Raw genomic sequence first — 19,392 nt, 5'->3', positions numbered from 1 at the left:
AATTTTTAATGTTTATTTTTGAGAGAGAGAGAGAAAGAGCAGAGGAGGGGCAGAGAGAGACAGAGGATCCAAAGCAGGCTCTGTGCTGACAGAAGAGAGCTGGATGCGGGGCTGGAATTCGCAAACCGTGAGATCCTGAGCTAAAGTCGGACGCTTAACCCACTGAGCCACCCAGGCACCCTCGTCTCTATTTCTGATTCACCGATTTTGTATCACATCACAAAGTTGTTTGGTGAATGAATGAATGAAGGCCTTGATACATCTAAACATTTGGTCTTGGTGATCCCTTCTCCTCTCGGGTCAGCGGTTCAAAGCCATGGGATCAGTTATTTCCTGAGCATCCACTGCAAAAAACAGAGCTAGGCCTCAGGGAGACACTCTTGATGCCCGGCCCCAGCCCCTATTGGGAAGGATTTTCTGGTCTAGTGGGGGAGCAGGTGGCACAGGGTAAGTGACAGGACGGATGAAATACTGTCCGCTGGGGGAATGTTCAGAATGATTTTACTCACTTGCTTGTACGCATTCCCTCATTCCCATAATAAGCATTTACGGGCTGGCCACCCCTCAGCCCTGGTGGTTCTGGAGGCTTCTAGAGCAAGCCCTTTCCATGTCACATGGATGCTGCTATTTGCCATGAAGTGATGCTGGAAAGTGCCTGGGAAACGAAAGGGAAGGTGGGCACCCCTTCTCCAAGGTGCCCTCCCTGACCCCCTGAGGCATAGCTAGATTCTCCTTCTCTGAGCCCCCCAGCACGTTTGTCATTACCCGGTACTGCCCCTGCTGTGCTGCCTTGTGGTGGGCTGTTTCCAGGTCTGTCTTTGAGGAAAATGGAGAGCCTGGGTCAGGCTACCTAAAAGCAGAGCCTGAGATGGAGATTTTGATGCATGTAGTTTATCAGGGGCAAGGGGCATGTTCTCGGGAGAAGTGGGTAAGGGAAGCAGGATGGGGCAGCAAGGATGTGGTCTCGGCTGGAGTCTGGCCTCAGCCTGACCCATCCTGGTGGGAGCCGCACCTCAGAGCATGACCCCTGACAAAGGGGTCAGTCAAGGGGGCCAGCCTCTGTACCCCCAGAGTCACCGAGTCTGACATCAGAGGAGCAGGCAGGGATAACCTCCCAGGTGAGGTGGCTCCTCTTTGGCCAAAGACAGTTCTCTGAGGAAGAGGGTGACTGTGAGCGGTGGCTGTCAACACTGCCAGGACGGGTGCCTCAACCGTGTGAATAAGGGAGCTGGGTAGGGCACCCACAACATCACGGTGGGCGGGGGGGGAGGGGCAAGGGAGGATCAGGAAAGAGTGTCAAGATCTCTGCTAGATCTTTTCCCAGACAGCGTACGGGTTCTGTGTATTTGTCCCTCCTCTTTTTTTTCTTTAAAAAAAATTTTTTTTAATGGTTATTCATTTTTGAAAGGCAGAGACAAAGCACAAGCAGGGGTGGGGCAGAGCAGTGGGGGACACAGAATCTGAAGCAGGCCCAAGGCTCTGAGCTGTCAGCACAGAGCCCCATGCGGGGCTCGAACCCACAAACTGTGAGATCGTGACCTGAGCCAAAGTCAGATGCTCAATCGAGTGAGCCATCTGGGTGCCCTTCATCTCTCTTTCTTTTGCTAAACGTCCTCACAGGTGGAACAGAGGAGTTCAGCAGAAGCTGCACACGGGGCAGTGTCCCTGAGGGCCTTGGGGAGGGGCAGCAAGGAGAGGGAGACCCAGCTCTTCACCACTCACTGAGTAGTAGCCTGCCTTCCTTTACGCCCCGAAGGCCTGACCTTCTCTGCCTTAGCCAGGCCGGGGAGCCCTTCTGTCCTCTGAGCACCCTCCACACTTGACCACAGACCAAGCGGGCTGGGAGGACTTGCTTTGCCTCGCTGAGCCCACGGCGAATTCTTATAAACAAGGGCTTCATCTTATTTTGATTTTCCAAGTGCTTCTCAGTGCCTTGCCCTTTAATAGGTGTCCACGAAATGGAGCAAATAAAATAATGGATTCCTTAATTTTTTCTGAGAGGTGGGAGGAAGGACCAATACCCGCTCTGATGTCACCAATTGCCAAGGGTGTACTCGTGTTCCGGTTGGGCCTGGGCAGTCTTCCCATCCCGGCGCCCCAGCCCCAGCCAGCCCTGAACCTCCTGCTTGGCCCTCCGCGCATCCTGTGTGGCAGCCTCGGGCGAGGGTGGGCAGCGGGACACAGCAAGGACAGAGAGCCCCCGCTGGCCTGGTGCACTAGCTCCTCGGCCTTAATTTATATGAAATGTGACTCCATCACTCAAAGCCTGTGCCTGGCCTTGGTCGGTGCAGGTAATGATGATATAGGCTCATTTATGCAAGATTATCCTTTTATCACATTTCCAGACTCATTTATGAGGCTCATGTTTCCCCCCGAGGGCGTCATCAAGCAAGTTAAGTTGTACTATTTCCCTCCCGCGGAGAACTGGCGGGAGCCTCCCCCGTTGACGGATGAGGCCCGCTGCCTTTGCCAAATAGGGTCGGCGTGATGGATCTTTTACTTGTGAATATTATAGCTGGAAATTAGCATGTTTATTGAGGTAGAATGTGTTTGTTTACATTCCACTACCCATGGCATTACCTCTTATGACCTGACTTATTTAGTTGAGGATAAGCACAAATGATCCGCGTTTTGGCACCCACGAAAAATTAATGAACTTCCAGATATAGAATCCAGCCTTAAGTAAACACACCAGTGAGGTGGGTGGGGGCAGAGGGGCCGGGAAGGGCTCTGGGGGGTTGCGTGGTAGGCGAGGTGGACGCCCTGGTACTCTGAGCCCGTCTGGAAGGGGCAGCAGGTTGGGAGGCAGAGGAAGGGCAGAGGGCGGTGGATGAGGTGTCCGTGCAGAGCATGCGGCCAGCACCCAGCCTATCAACTTTCCCTGACTTTCTGACAAGTGGGAGTCGGTAGGGGGGATGGAGAGAGACACGAGGAGCGCCCACGGCTCTCCTCCACATTCTCCTTCCATTCCTCCACTCCGTGTCCTGGTGCAGATCTCCAGGCTCCTCTCATGGAGGAAATCTCATCTGTGAAATGGGGCCAGCCTCACTTGTAACCTGAGAAATAACCAGACTCACGTCGGACGTGTCTCTTCATCACCGGTGGCCGCAGTGTCAGGCGTGGAAAAGGGTGTTCACTGGTGGCCAGACGGTGGACAAATAGGACGCTAGAGATTAGCGTTCGGAGAATTTTGAAAAGGCCCAGGTGGAAAATATTTTGAGTTTTGTGAGCCACACAACCTCTATGCAACTACTCAACTCTGCCACTGTAGTGCAAAAGCAGCTAGAGACAAGATGTAAACATATGAGTGTGTCTGTGGTCCAAGAAGACTTTATTTTTAAAATCAGGTGTGGCTGGATTTGGCCATAGCCTTTCACCTCTATGTGGTGAGGCTGTGGAATGTTTTAGACTCAGACAGCTGGGCTTAAATCCCAGCACGTCCACTCTTTAGCTGTGTGGCCTTAGACAAGTTACTTACCCTCTCTGAACTCCCCTTTTCTCTCTGCAAAATGGAGGATAGTGGCTTGTACTTTTTTGGTATTCCTCTCACCATGCCTACAGGGTTGGGCTCAGAGAAGGAGCTCAGGAAATCTTGTGGATTGGCTTAAAAAATGTCTCTGATGATAATGACAGGTTCTGATGAGTACTACACTTTTTGATTTACAGTGCATCTCTCCCACATTTCGTTTCTACATCCTGTCCCCTACAGAATGGTATGGTATTATTCTGCCCACTTTATTTGGTGTTTTTTTTTTTTTTTTAAACGTTTATGTATTTGCTTTTGAGAGACAGAGAGAGCGTGAGCAGGGGAAGGGTCACAGAGAAGGAGAGAGAATCCCAAACAGGTTCTGCTCTGTCAGCACAGAGCCCAGTGCGGACTTGATCCCATGAACCATGAGATCATGACCTGAGCCGAAATCAAGAGTTGGACACTTAACTGACTGAGCTGCCCAGACGGCCCTATTCTGCCCACTTTATAAATGAGAAAACCAAGGTCCAGAAAGACTTAAAAGACTTTCCACAGGTCACTATCTTAGTGCATCTGGGCTGCTATAGCAAAATAGCCTAGGCTGTGTAGCTTAGAAACAACAGAAATTCATTTCTTACAGTGTTAGAGGCTGGGAAGTTCAAGCTCAAGGCACTGGTAGATGTCTAGTGAGACCTGCTTCTCTGTACACGGCCGTCCTTTCACCGTAACCTCATGGGGCAGGGGCTGCAGGGAGCTCCCTTGGGCCTCTTTGATGAGGGCACTAATCCCATTCATGAGGGCCCCACCCTTATGACCTCTCATCTCCTAAAGTCTCCACCTCCTAATCCCAACCGACTGGGCATTAGGCTTCAACATATGAATTTTGGGGGGCACGTTCAGTCTCTAGCGGTCACACAACCAGTAAGGGACAGAACAGGGATGAAAATCAGTTATTTCAGCAGTGAATCCTCGCATTTTCCAGTACACCAGAGCTGCAAGCTGTCCCAAGCTGTCTACCCCTGCCATGGCAGTGAGCAAATGGGCTGGCCGTATAGGTGCTTGGAAAATAGGTAGATTGGGTACATGATCTCTCTGTGGGAAGAGGTTGCTTCTTACCTCCTCAAGTGTTGAGACTTACAGCCTCGGAATATGGGGATCTCGGCTGTGTAGTGAAGATCCTAAAGTGGGTGAGCAGATTGGGGCTGGAGCCGGGGTGGGGGTGAGGTAACATTGCTGCAGGCTGAGGGATCCCCCTGGTGCAGAAAGAGGACAGAAAGTTGTGACCAGCTCAGAGATCAAGCTTTACTCTTCTGATAGAGCAGGACACCCTGTATCAGTAAGGGATAGCATTCAGCGGCAAGTAATCGAGACCCAAAAAGGCTCAGGCTTAACAGAAACAAAAACAAAACACAAAAGGGCAGGTCAATTTTTCTCTCTCAGGTGCTGTGAAATCCAGGGTGGTCATGGCTGGGGCAACAACTCCAAGATGTCATCAGAGTCTCTGGCGTCTTCTATCTTTCTGCTTGGCCAAGTGGCTCTGCAGGTAGCTTCCACCCTCAAGGTTACCTCTTGGTCATAAGATAGCTACTGGAGCTCCAACCATCAGGATCACATTCCAGGTGGGAGAAAGAAGGAAGGAGGAGAGGGTGGGAGGGGTGCTTGACAGCTGAGTTAGCCCCTTTTAAAGGAGACTTCTTGGGAACCCCACCCTAGAAGGGAACAGCTTTGACTTTCACTTCGTTGACCAGAATTCATGGGGCCGGCCCTATCTATAAGGGAGGTTGGGAACTATGGATGTTGTAGCTGGGCATTGCTGCCCCAGTCAGGGCTGTGCTAGTAAGGAAGAAGGGGAGAATGGATATAGCGTGGGCAAACCTCAGTCTCTGCCTCCTTCCCTTAATTGGCCAGAAAAGTAAACTGAGGCCCTGGAAAGGAAGCAACTTGCCCAATATTGCACAGGTAGGGGCGTACCTGAGACCAGACCGCAAGGTTTCTGACTCCAAGGCAGATGCTTCTCCTGTCCATACTGCTTCACTCCGTAACCACACTCCCAGCCCCAAATAACAGTATTATTATTTATTAGGCATTAACCATGTGCCAGGTACTATGCTAAAATAAAGGCTTTCCAAGATTGTTCCACTGAATCTGGTACCAACCGTCTGAGGCAGGCAGTACTATTATTCTCATTTTATAGGGGAAGAAGCCAAGAGTCAAGTGAGTGAGGTGACTGTTCCAGGTCACAGAACTCCTAAGTACGGAATGGGCTTGAAACCCAGGCTCCTGACCCAGGCTGTGTGCAATCTAGTGCTTGGGGTTAAAATGACCCAGGGACGTCCCCAGTGGGCTTCTGAGCGGAGGCGCGTCTCTCAGTGAACTTGTACCCTCAGGAACGCCTTCAGACCGCCCCCACAGTCAGGCAGCACACGTTCCACAGACCAAGGGGGCTCCCTGCTCCCCACCTACCTGGCCAGCCTCCCTTTCTGCCGCTTCTCATTCCAGCCAATTACTCCTAATGGAGTGATATGAAATGTAACTAACTTGGGGAAATATCTGTATACTTTAATTAAATCAGTTCGCAATTAGCCATCTGAGTAATGAGGCTAAGGTGTTTTATCTCCCTATGAGCCAGCGGGCCAGGGGAGCCAAAGGCAGAGGGATTTTGTGCGTATGGCATGGTCCTAGTGACAGACTCCTCAGGGGTATAGAGGCAGGTGCTGGAAACCCCAGGAGAGGATTTGGCCCAAATTTACTATGATTAAATAAATACAGCACCTCAGAGAGGAGCTACTAGGAGCTGTTTGTAGGACTAAATTTTTAATGGCTGCAGCCTGTTTTCCTTATTAAAGAAATACCAGGGCCTTTAATCCAAACACCTCGTGGCAAAGTGCTAAAAATTGCCCATGTCCACTGTGTGACCCTGAAGTCCCCAGACAGGGCAAATGCCTGACTGCACAGATTGGCCACTGTCCAGCAACAAGCTCTCAAAGGCTCCTTAAAGCTGGCAGGGCAGGGTGAGGCCGGTCAGGGATTTGCACTGGGCGCAAAATAAAGGCCCCAAATACTCAGCGGTCAAATAGTAGTATTTTAACAGAATATATTTTAAAAACCAAACTTAATGCAAAATGTTGATGATAAGCAAAATTTCAAAATTTTAAATTAAAGAGGGTCAGTAACGATGTCATGCCATGCCGAACCATCTGGGAGTCGGAAGTAAAAGGAAAAATCAGTAATATTGATTTTCTTTATTAAAAATTTTGATATTTTGTTCAACATGGTTTTTTTTTTTAATATTAGCTTTGATTTAAAAAATACTGCATTACAGGGGTGCCTGGGTGGCTGTCGGTTGAGCGTCTGACTTTGGCTCAGGTCACGATCTCACAGTTTGTGAGTTCGAGCCTTGCGTTGGGTTCTGTGCTGACAGCTCAGAGCCTGAGCCAGCTTCGGATTCTGTGTCTCCCTCTCTCTCTGCCCCTCCCCTGCTCATGTTCTGTCTCTCTCTCTCAAAAATTAATAAGCATTAAAATTTTTTTAAAATATTGCATTACAATATTATGTATCTTAATTACTACCTTTTTGGCACCCACTTGTATTCCTATGGGCAAGTGCCTCACTTACCTAATCCTTGTCCTGGCCCTGCCAGCTGGGTTGCCTCTAAGAGCTGGTGTCTCTTTTGGTCAAATGGCCATTTGACCCTCTAGGGCCCCTCTAGGACCCAGCTGAGTTCTCAGGGGCTCTGTGTGGTAGAATTTATGGTGGCAGAGACAAGGGTGGCACTTGGAACCTTAGACCGTTAATGCAGAGAGCAGTCTCGTGATTGCTCCAGCAAGGCCCAGAGACTAGAAGCAACTGGCCCAAGGTCACACAGCAAGTTTGTGGCAGAGCTTGAACTGGAGCTGGGTTTTCCTGATTCCCTACAGGGCTGTTACTCGTCAGAGGAGAGCTGGGATTTTCAGATGACTCAGGGCGAAAGCCGTCAGAGAGTTGCCCTCCATGAAGGAAGGCCCTGAGAGAATAGCCCAGGGTCGATGGTGCTGTTGGGTGGGCCTGGCTCCCACACACAACCCCTCTCTCCCTCCCAGTGACTGGTGCAGAGGTGGCCATGTGACCCAGTCCTGGCCACGAGGACACAGCAGAAGTCATTGGCTGGAGCTAATGGGGACAGAATCAGCTGATATCCTTTTAGATCTTTTTGCCCATTCTCTTCCACCTTCACATCTTGACTTGTACTCTGTGCCTGGGAGTGAGCAGCTGCTTCATGGCCTTGAGGACAAAAGCCATAGGCTAAAAAGAGGAGAGGAACCTGGGTCGCAAGGCCCCTTGAACCCTCTGTCCCAGCCCTGGGCTGCCTACTGCATCTCTTACTCAGTAAGTTAAATTAATATTCTCTGCTCAAGCCATGATTAGCTGCATTTTCTACAGCACTCACAGCTTGAATGCTATCTTAGCAGCTCCGTCACCCCTGGTACTAAGAGCAGCTTTTGGTGAAATGTATTTGGTATTCACATGGCTCACTCCCTGCTTCCTGCAGGTCTTTGCTCCCTGTCACCTCCTCCGTGAAGCCTTCCCTGACCACCCTATCTAAATAGCAGCTCCCATCACTCTCCGTGCCTTTTCTCTATGTTACTTTGTAATGGTTCTTGTCCATCTCTACCTGACAATATGTGATGTGATTATTTGTTATTTGCCTCCTCCACGGGAGTTAGTTCCACAGGGGCAAGGCTCTTCTGTTGGCCTTTTATGACTGTATCCACAGTGCCTAGAACAGCAGTTGGCACATAGTAGGTCCTCAATAAATATTGTTGAATGAATGGACATACTCTGGGCCAACTGGGTCCTGAGCCTTTGCTCCTGCCTCGGGCATCTGCCAGCTCTCCAAGACAGCAAGTTAACATGGTCCTTGAAATTAGAATTTCCACTTCCTCTCTGGTTCGGGCCCTCAGTACCCAATTGTGAATTCTTATTATTGACCCCTCTGCTCTCCTGCGATGGATACCACTGGACACCCCAGATCTTAACCAGCTTGCCTATGGGCTCTGCCTCTTCCAGCCTTGTCTCACCAGACGTCTACCCTGCCCATGCCCCATGATGCCCAGTGGCACCCTCTGCCTGCGACATCCTCTCCATCTTTCTTCATCCCCAGCCTCAATGTCATTGTTCTTGTGGGATCCCAGGCGGTGACGACGCTGTGCGAGAACTCCCGACTCTCCTGTTGACAATACATCAAAAGCCATTACCTCCTGGTTCTGATTTCCAAGATGGGAGCCTGCCTCTAAGAAAACAAAATGAATGGGTTTGGTGTGCCAGAATCCATTAACTGGCTACCCGAACTAATCAACAGCAGGAATTCAAGGAAATTGCAAATTGAGAAGCCAGATTATTTGGGTCTCTTCATTGAGATCGGAAGAATAATTGTTTGAGGGTTCCATTTAATAAGCTTTGTTTACTAACCCCAGATCTTGTTTTGATATTTCAGCCTCAGTTATTGGGGGTATGCCCACACTAAAATATATCACTGTGCCATTGTTGCTGGTAGGGACCTCAGAGCTTCTCTACCCACATCCTTTCATTTTATAGTTAGAGAAAATGAGGCACAGAGAGGGAAAGCAACTTCCCCCAAGGTCTCCCAGGGATTGGAGACTCCCAGCTAAGGGACTTCTACTTCTGAGAAAACCGGCAAGAGGTTCCAGTGGCCTCAAAAGGAATCTTTCTCACATGGCCATTAATGCATCCTGAAAGAGTTAAAGAACCAAATCCCCTCACCATTTAAGGAAATACTTGGACAAATGTGACGGGAAGGGGCAGCGTGTCATTGTCTCCTGAATCTTCTTTGGAAGGTAAACATGGCTGCCCCCATAAATACCCGCTTCTGCCAAGGAGCTGTCTTTATCTGGTAGTTACTGAGAATGCCACGGAGCCAAAGTATTACAGAGAATCGCCACACGTCAGGGACAGTCTGGAGAACCTTCCTTGAGGCCTGGAATTGCCCAGTTCTGTAACAGCCAGGGCTGGAAGCAGAAGAGACAAGGAAAATCATGGTTGGGGGATGTCAGGGAGGTTTCCCCTAGGAGAGACTCTGCACCTGAAGAGCAGGGTTTAGGGGACAGACGGTGTTTATTATCAGTGGGAAACCAGTGGGTGATGAGATGTGTTTAGGGAAAGCCCATCCATTGTACACGGTTTGTTGGAGCATCCTCTCCCCACCCCTTCTTAAAGTAGGTTCCACACCCCGTGTGGAGCCCAATGCGAATTTGAACCCAGCAGTGGATGTCTCCTTCCACTACAGGATATGCAAATCACTTATGATTGGAATCCCAGGAGTGGGGCTGCCACTCGTAGGGTTGTGGGTAGGCTCAGAATACTGCAGATATCACAGTTGGGCCCTGGTTCCCTCTACTGGGAAAACCTTTCCAGTCTTCCAAGAAAGCCTCCCGTCCCCTCCAATCATCCATGTATCCATTCTTTTGACCAACAGGACCATCACCTTCTCTTCTGTCAGGTGCCATAAGAGATACTGGGAATGTACGCAACGGGATGTGGTCCCTCCCCTCCAAGAGTCGTTGAGCAGAGACCAGATCTGTCCCTGTTTCTGCGGCTCAAGCATCATCGAATGACTACGTTATCCTGACCAACTCGGTCACTCAGCCCGGCATGCTTAGCGGCTCGGGCACCACGACCCCCTTTTGCCACACGCTTGTGTTCATACCATCTCAGCTGGCACTGATTCTTTTGAGCAGCTGGGCCCCATCTTTAGTTAGGAATCAGTTTTTGGATTGCTGAAACTCCAGGGATTTTAAACAAGAACGTGCTGTTAAGTGCCCCCCATCCTATGCTCAGCCAATTGATTGTTTGAACTTAAATGGGAAACCACGTTTTTCTTTGTCTGTTAAACTTCACCTGCTTGCATCCAGCCGATTATATATTTTTTTCTTTTGTAGCCCATTAAGGACTTTTCCAGCCCCAATTTTGCCACGCAACGGTTTCTGCAATGCCTGGAAACAAGGAACGTGTGCTTCGAGAGTCTCCCTTTAAGGCAGTAACAGGTAGAAATGAACAGAGATAAGGGTAGGCCTTACAACACTTCACCAGTGACTGCCTTCCAATCAGTTTCCCCTACTGTTTGTGTGGGGTTGACTAACCAGCTGTGAATCTACATATCTAAACTCTCATCTTGCCCCCTCCCTCCATTTTGTCTACAAGGCTAACAACAGAGACTTAAGAAATGCTTCCTAGCAATCAAAATGCATTATGTCTAAAAGTGTCCCATCAGAGGGAAACCAGGTGAGTTGAGCATATGCCTTTTCTTGCTGAATTCCCACTAATTCTTAATCGTCATCATTTCTTTCTTCCCTGACTGCTTATAAACCAGGAGAATACGATTAGTCACAAAAGAAAGTTCGAGGAAGGGAGACAACAGGTTTACACAGGTCAGGGATGGCAGGATTCCACTGTAGCAGGAGCCCCAGCTTCCCCCACGGGCAGCAGGAGGAGGTGCAGGAAAGAACTAGCACAGGAAGCTGCATTCGGGAAGGTGGTTCCTTCCCAAGCAATCGGAAGGAGCTGTTCTCACCACAGGACGTTTTCCAGGAGAAAACTCTTTAAAAGCTGAAACTGGAAAACATAGCCAAAACAGAATGACATGGGACATTTCATCTGACCTTAGGAGCTAGGCCCTGGGAGAGAGTGGTCCATCCAGTACTACGAGGGCTGAAGCATGCAGTCCTGTCCTAGAGGCAGGTCATACCCAAGACATATAACCCAATAATGGTTCTTCTGGGAGCTAAGATATGAGAGGGAACATGAAAAGCAGCTGGAACTATGGGGCATCATCAGAGCCCTTATACTTGCAGTCATTGAAAGGTCTGGCTTTTTTAATACAGATGTGCCCCCCTTCAAGTCCTGGTTAATCGCCACCTAGACACCATGCCTCCAAATCTCACAGGAGGACAGCCACCTGAGGTGGTATTTGCCATTAGTGATATAGGTTGGGTTTTCCAAATCATGCCACCTGGTGGTCGTTAGGAGAATCACAGGACCGGTGTTCAGCATATGCTTTGGTAAGGGGGTGCATCACATAAATCACTCAATTTGCAAGAAAGCACGCCAATTTGACTTAGTGTTTGTAAAACCACAGTAGCTATTAACAATTCCAGGTGGTGAGAAAAACACTTTGGTGGGGGGGAGGGACAACAACAAAATAGGCCAGTGGACAGAAATGTAAGAGGAGTATTTGTATGCCGGGGATGGGGGGAGGGGGTTGTCCACACAAGATAGAAGACAAAAGGGAGAAGGACAAGAGGGAAATGAAAATGGACCAACACAATGAGATTGGAGGGATTCCTGATCTGTGGCTTAGACCCTGGCTAATTGTATCACTCATAGGTGTCTTCCTCACTTTACCCCTTAATTTAACTCAACTGACTCGTATTGAACGCAGAAGTAAGTGCTTCGCTAGAGGTGAGCAGTCCCGAGCAATCGGGAGGAACTGTTCTCACTTCTTCATGAAGCTGCCCGGACGGTTTGGCTCCTGAATTCAGTGGCCTGCATGGGGTCTTGAAGAGATGTTTTCCTACCTCATGCATTCTTTTTTTTTTTTTTTTTTTAATGATTAGTTGTGGTAAAATACACATAAGTTTGCTACCTTCACCATTTTTACATGTACAGCTCAGTAGCATGAGGTACATTCCCACTGTGGTGCAAATATACCACCATCCATCCCCAAAACTCTCCTCATTGTCCCAAACTCAAACTCAGTAGCTGTTAAATACCAACACCCCTGTCCTCCCTTCTTCCATCCCATGGAAACTACCAGTGTGATTCCCCTATGAATGTGGCTGTGTCAGGGACCTCACGTAAGTGGAATCATGCAGGGTGTGCCTTTTTGTGACCGACTGACTTCACATAGCATAATGTCTTCAAGGTTCATCCTTATTGTCGCCTGTGTCCTCCCTTTGTAAGACTGAATAATACTCCCTCGTATGTATATATGCCGTTTTGCTTACCCCTTCATCCCCTCGTGGGCCTTTGGGTTGTTTCCACACTGTGTCTGTTGTGAGCGATGCTGCCGTGAACACGGCTGAGCAAACATCTGAGTCCCCGCTTTCGCTTCTTGTAGGGAGGCGCCCAGAAGTGAAAGTGCTGGATCATATGGTAATTCTATCTTTAATTTTTGGGGGGGAACCACCCATACTGTTTCCATAGCAACCTCACGCATTCTTGTGGGGAAATGCCACCCCTACTTAAGCCAGACACAAAGTCCCCCAGGGAGTGAGACCTGGAGCCTTCTGGAGATGGAACACCATCTCCGGGTGGAAAAGAAGGGCTTGTATTTTTCGAGTTTCACCTCTTGCTTCTCTGTCTCCTAACTCCCACCCTGAACATGAATAGCATCCGTATATTGAAGCCAAATTTCAAACCCACCAAGGCTGGGGCAGAGAAGAGCCCGGACTCCCTTGGTGGGATTGGAGGAGGGCAGAGGCCCAGATAGTAAGTTGGGGTGCACAGCCCTCTGTCCACGTAATAAACCTATCGTGTGACCCTGGGGGGATTTGGCAGCTGTATTGAGGACTCATCAGATGCCCAAGGAGAATCAGGTTTACACATTGAAGAAAAGTCCCCTTCAACCACTATCTCCTCCCACCCTCGCAGCCCCTGCTTTGCTTGGAGAGAGGACAGCTCCTCTTGGAGCAAAGAATAGTTTAACCGATTCCTGCCATTACTTGATGCCATCTGCAGGGGGCAGCCTGGCACAGAGGAAAGTGAGGCTTTGGACTCCCAGAGACCTGGGTTTAAATCCTTCCTCCACTGCCTACTGTTCATGTGACTTTGGACATGTTCCTCAATTTCTTTGAGACTCATCTCAGAGTCCTTAAGACCAACGATGATCATGTTGACCTTTCCCCTGCTGTAAAGATGACATGACATGGAAGACGTACAGTTCCAAGCCCAGCACCCAGAACCTAGGGATTCCATGGATATCCCTGCCTTCCTTCCTCTCCTGTCCTTCCTCAGTTGCTCACTTTGATCATGTTCTGCCAGAGTCCTCCTCTCTCCAGGCTTCCGTGGCCAGTCTTCAGAGGCCGTTTCTCACCAACAGTGGCTCCATTTTTTATTATTCTCGGATGGCCTCTTGGTCCCCGATTAGCTCGGACACATCTCTCTGGGACCTCCCCATCCACCGGGTGACAGGGGCGGGGCGTGAAACCACCCCCACTGGAGCTAACCCCAAAGCCAGGCGGTGCTCTCTGCTCTGCTGTCTCCTGCGGCTGCAGATTGTGCGAGGAGAGGGCGGCCGGCCCAGGTGAACACAGCCTGCCCAGGCCCAGTTTCATTTGGCTTTTGTTAGATTGGGTTACAAGCTTAACGTTACTTAACTGAAGAGGACTTTGGGGTGTGTGTGCGTGTGTGTGTGTGTGCGTGTTTGCATGTGTGTGTGTGTGTGTGTGTGTGTTAATAGCAATTTGTGATAGATGCCTTTGGCGCCCACACATTCAATAACACCCACACTCACAAAAAAGAAGGGGGGAGGGGAGCCGTTTTATGGGAGATAACATAACTGCTTGCAATTTGGCTATTCATTGTATCTTTGGCATTTTATGTACTGCATTAGCGGAGGCAATTTCATGCATATGGATATAATGCATTAAGTGGAGGCATTTAAATATAGTGAAACTAATTTTATGATGATTAGTTGAAGGAAAACATTGCATTCGTATCATCTATATAGAAGCCAATTTGCATGAAAATGCCCAAAGTTGCTATGCCAACATTTTCTGTGCTGCTGGTCGGGGTCGTCTCCGAGTCAAGACTTTGTATTAAAAATCGGTCTCCAGTGCCCGTGTCTTTTAATTCATTGCAAGCTGTAGGCCATTTGCTCACAAAGCGCTCGCAGTAAAACAAATGAATAGCTAAAATACTCATTTGCATGATTCCCATTTGAAAACGATTCCCCTGAAATTAAAAAAGCGTGTTACTCGGTTGTGAAGATGGATGGGCCAGTGAGGCGGGCAATTAATATTTTCGGCGTTCTCTTTAAAGCCCTCCCAAGACTGAGAACAGCACATGCCAGACAAATTGGGCCCCACAACAGTTTCAGGGCCTCGGCGGCAGCAGCTTGCTTCCACTGTCTCCCCTTTATTGTCTCACTTACATTATGCAGTAATTAAAACTATTTACCATTCCTACTTATCCGCCATCTGCTACCACGGAAGGTTCCTCTTCTTTAGAAAGCCTTCTTAAAGAACCGCGGAGAGAGGGGAAGGCTTGGCACTGGCTGTGGAAAGTGGTTCCAGCGGTCTTCCCCCCTCCCCCTGCCACGTCCACCTGTCCCTCCGTGAAAGGAAAGACGCAGTGATGGAGGAGGTCATGGGTGTGATACCGGTGCCTGAGCGAGCGGGTTGTGTCAGAAGGGGAGGAGGTGTTAGGGTACAACTTCCTTCATCTTTGGGGGGAGAGTCTTGGTTTAGATCTGGGGTGATCCATAGGTGTAGGGGAAGCCTTGGCCTGCATCGTCAGGGCCTGGCGGCTTTGACCATGCAGTTGGGCTCTGGGGCAAAGCCACCAACTACAGTTGTCCAGGTTGTTCACTGCACAAGTGTGCCCAGCTCAGGGCGCTATAAAAACTGAGGTCTGTCCTGGGATCCTTGCGCCAATCTGAGGTCCTATGGGGCTGTGTCTGCCCTAAGACGGCTCCTTCTTCAAGTTCACACAAAGGCGCTCTGTGACCTAGCTGTGGCCTTGTCTGAGAGAAGCCATTTTGAAAGCAACCAAGTCGCTGCCTCTTTTCTGTGGCAACTGCCACCCTCAGATTGGTTCAACCATGGGGCCTGGCCTTGCACAGGCTTGACGTTTGTTTGCAGAGGCGGAGCTGGGATGTCCAAAGAGCAGCCTCCTCCACAAGCATTTTCATTTCCTCCTGGGCCCAGCTCCCTAAGCAGGGAGAAAGCAAATGCCTCGGGATATGAGGACGGATTCTTACCAGGGCACCAGGCGGCCCAGAGCCTGCTCCGGGAGGACAGGGACTGCATGGGGAGTGCTTTCCTCTCCTTTCCCGAGCGCGCCCCAGTGCTGGGCACACAGCACGTTTTCCAGAGTACTTGTTGAATGAAGTCCAGGGTGAAGCTTTTGGTTCTGACGTCACTACCCTGGGGTGAAGCCTCTTCTGAGACTTCACCCAGCAGACTTAAGACTCACACCTCACCTTCCCATCTCAGTGGTCCTTTTCTGGAACTTAGCCAAAGGGTTCGCATTTGCCTAGAACTGAGCTTCCTGGCTGTGGCTCTTCCGGCCCCCTTCCTCACTAGAAGCATCGAGGCCATGAACTCCACATCTGGCCTAGGCCTGAACACCCCTTCCATCTTCTCATCTCCGGGAACCTCACCTCTGCCTCTCTACGCTCCCAGCCCCAGAGACCGCTGTCTCCGCCTCCGCTAACGTATGTGGCTGGGACACCTCCATCTCCAGGTGGCTCTGGAGCCTCCTGCCACTGGTAGGTCAGAGAGGATGCCTGAACACTCAAAATGAAGTCATAATGCTTTCCTGAAGATGTTGGTTGCAGGTGCACCCAGGAAGGGTGAATTTCAAATGAGGGCTTTGTCCAACAATGGTGTGGATGTTAATGGCCTTGGAGGTAGTGAGTCCCACATCATTGTCCCTAAAGGTGTGATAGCATCTGGGAGTCACACATCAGAATCTCCACCCCTAAACCCAGAGGCCCCTCCCAGGCACTGGGAGCTCTCCTGTTTCTAGGCTAACTAGAAACTCATTCTCCCTAATAGGACACAGAAGGAATGGGACTGGACGGTGCAGGTTATATAATTAAAGCAAATACACACGTGTAGGGGAAAAGGCAAGATTTAACCCAGGGACCATTCTTTCTTAAGGCTCGGCCACAGCCAGGAAGGGAGCAAGGAGTGCCTTCTGGGGCCTCTCAAATGCCGTCACATCATCGGATGCTTATACCACCAGCAGGAACTGCCTGCCCAAACCTTAGCCCCCATCTCCCTGGGCCCCTGCAGACTGGCCAGCGTGCCAGACGCAACCAGTGTGCTGGAAAGGGCCCTGACCTTGGCCATAGCCGTGGGTTGGAATCTCCCTCTGCCATTGATTGTCTGACCCCAGGGCAACCCTCAAAACTCTCTGCTAGTCTCAGTTTTCTCATCCCCTAAATGGGGTTTCGTGCATGGCTGTCTTGAGACACTAGTTAATGCTTGCATCATATTTCAGTGCCCGGTCCGTATCCCCAGAGCAAGACTGTGCTGTCCTGGAGTAGATGCAAGAAGGAAGCATCTCGTACACCGAGTGCGGCAGGTGCAAGTATTTGAGGCTGTCGGTTGCTCTTCCTGACATCTGCAGAGTCCATCGCTGCAATTCAGAGCCAGGTGTTTGAAAAACCAGGCCGGGCCTTGCTGAGGACGGGCCCCATGTTTACGCCCAGAGCACCCACTCCGCGCCAAGCCCTGTGTCACGTGAGTAACCTCCCTCCGATTCTTTTTTTTTCCCCCAGTTTATTTTTGAGAGAGAGAGAGAGAGAATGAGTCAGGGAGGGGCAGAGAGGGAGGGAGACGCAGATCTGAGGCAGGCTCCAGACTCCGAGCTGTCAGCACACAGCCTGACTCAGAGCTCGAGCCCATGAACCGTGAGATCATGACCTGAGCCCAAGTCGGACCTAAGCGGCTGAGCCACCCAGGCGCCCCCCTCCCTCCAATTCTTGTGGTCCTCATTCAACTGATGGAAAAATTAGGTTGAGTCCCAGAGCCCAGTGCACTTCCTAACTTGCTGTGTAACATCGGGCAAGTCACTTGCTCTCTCTGAACCTCCATCTCCTGATTTCCACCTCACATCTGCTGCAGTCCCCCTCCCCACCATGCCTTTCAAATTCTCTGCTGGCTGCTAAGCTGCATCTCCCAGTAAATCATTGTAATTATTATTGTGAAGCTTTGTTGTTAAGACATGAGTGAGAGAGAGAGGCATTCCTAGTCACCAAAGAAGACATTAGTAAAAGTAACCCCCAAAGCGGGAATACGGAAGGGAGGGGGGAGAAAAGGGCAGAAAATGCAAAGTTAACCCCTCCGAAACCACCTTGGAGGGATTGGCTGGATGAAAAGAAGGGGGGAAAGCCTAATACCCACTTAGTAACCACCACTAAAGATCAATACTGGACCAAAATAGAATCCCACGTAGGAAATGATCTTGCTTCACAGCCCTGGGGAAAAAAAAAAAAAAATTTAACATAGAGAAGCCATTTAAAGCAGAAAAAATATTTGTATGTAAAAGGAAATATTTTAGGTAGGAGTTGAATACCAAATGATTTTGGGTCTCTGTGGGGAGTAATGAGGCATAGCAAACACACAATTCTATATGCATGTAATATTATCATCGCACGCCTCGGAAAGCTTTTAAATCACAGAAATGCAGTTAGGGACCATTGTACAAAATAAACATCCCACTTGGTGTCTTGCCTGCCCTAAGTTCCTTGATCTAGAGCAGCACTGCCAGATTTTTACAGCCCCATAAATTAACGTGGTGCTGATTTGATTGAGCTAAATTAATAAGACTTGTGCTTTGTTGCAAAATAACTATTACAGTATGTTGTGGGGACGCACTGCCGATAAGGAAATTGCCGCCTTTAACAATCCCACTGAAGTTTCATGGAGGATTTCAAAACCGATTTTAATTAAAACAAAAGCCGATGTGTGGCAATAATGTGGGTGTTAAGGAGAGAAAATGCAAAATGTCTTTTTAAATCCATTTTAATATGTCTTAAGGACTGGATGATCGATGTGGTGAGAGCCAGCGGCTGACATCGTGCTGGGATGCTGCCTGTGTTCCCTGCTTCGGCGACACTGGCACTTCGGGCCCGCCCTCGGGCCTCTGCGCTGGCTCATGACTTCCGGGGGAGGGGTCATCTCCTGAGTTGGGGCTCCAGCGGACCAGCAGAGAGGGCTGGTCCAGGAGCCTCAAAACTGGAGCCACTAGGGGCCTCGGGGTTGGAGGAGGCAGGAATCAGGGCCCGCAGTGCCTCTGGTGCTGGGCAGGAGTGTGAGTTTGGTTGGTCAGCCGGCCAGAGCCACATTCAGTCTCAACTTCTACTCCTCCGTTCCGTTAGCTGTGAAATGGGAATAATGCTAGAATTCACCTCACAGAGCTGCTGTGAGGCTGGTGCCTGGTGCACCGATGCCTGAAAAGGTAACTTGTTGACCGAGGAAAACCCAGCAACACAAATGCTAGTTTCCTTTTTACTTGTTTTAAATCCGAGATGGTTAGCCCTTACCCGAGGTCCGGCTGTACACAAACGACACACAAAGACCAGGTAGTGATGTTTTGAGGCCCTGTGATGTCCTGGGTGCTGTTCTGAGCAACCTGTTCGCATGTGCTGTCCCCCGTGAGGCTCAGAGGTGAAGGGAGGTGTCTGTATCACGCAGTGTAATCAGTGGTGAAGCTGGGATTTGAACGAGGCCCGAGTCACCCCAGCACCCTGCTCTGAACCACCAGTGGCCTTCAAACTTCTTTGAAAAATAATGCATTTTCCCATATGACCCAGTGTATACAAACACACACCCTTATAACTAAAGTAGAAGTTTCACAAACGTAATGTTTTTACATTACGTATGATGCATATAATGTTTTTATTATTCCATTTCTTTCTTAAAAGAAACCGTTCATGACTCACTTAATGCTTTTGCAACCTGTACTTGAGACTCAGCCTTTGGTTTGGAAAATGCCACATGCACTTGTCACTATGTGGGAGGCTTTCTGTGTGTACTCATTCGACCAGCCCACCTGCCCAGGAGGTGGGTAGTGGTGTGTCCATTCTAGAAACGAGGAGCTGAGGCTCAGGAGGGAGGAGTGGCTTGGCCGCAGCTCTGACCTTGCACCTTGTGATGGTTGTGTCTCGACCATTGCTACACCATATGCTCCTTTGGGGA

General features: G+C 49.6%; 2 long non-coding RNA genes across 2 annotated transcripts in view; both read left to right on the top strand.

Annotated features, from left to right (window-relative positions):
• The window catches only part of LOC123582841, a 40,635-nt gene extending 29,880 nt beyond the window's left edge, over nt 1–10,755 (top strand). Inside the window, exons 2-3 of the long non-coding RNA XR_006704607.1 lie at nt 10,405–10,509; nt 10,667–10,755. This is a non-coding gene — a long non-coding RNA (uncharacterized LOC123582841). The remainder of the gene's footprint in view (nt 1–10,404; nt 10,510–10,666) is intronic.
• A 5,946-nt stretch (nt 10,756–16,701) lies between these two features.
• Nucleotides 16,702–19,392, top strand: part of LOC123582839 — a 48,825-nt gene continuing 46,134 nt past the window's right edge. The window contains exon 1 of the long non-coding RNA XR_006704604.1: nt 16,702–16,932. This is a non-coding gene — a long non-coding RNA (uncharacterized LOC123582839). The remainder of the gene's footprint in view (nt 16,933–19,392) is intronic.

The sequence above is a fragment of the Leopardus geoffroyi genome, chromosome B3, assembly GCF_018350155.1.
Source record: "Leopardus geoffroyi isolate Oge1 chromosome B3, O.geoffroyi_Oge1_pat1.0, whole genome shotgun sequence".
Classification (NCBI taxonomy): domain Eukaryota; kingdom Metazoa; phylum Chordata; class Mammalia; order Carnivora; family Felidae; genus Leopardus; species Leopardus geoffroyi.
This window is presented reverse-complemented; position numbering and strand designations above follow the sequence as displayed.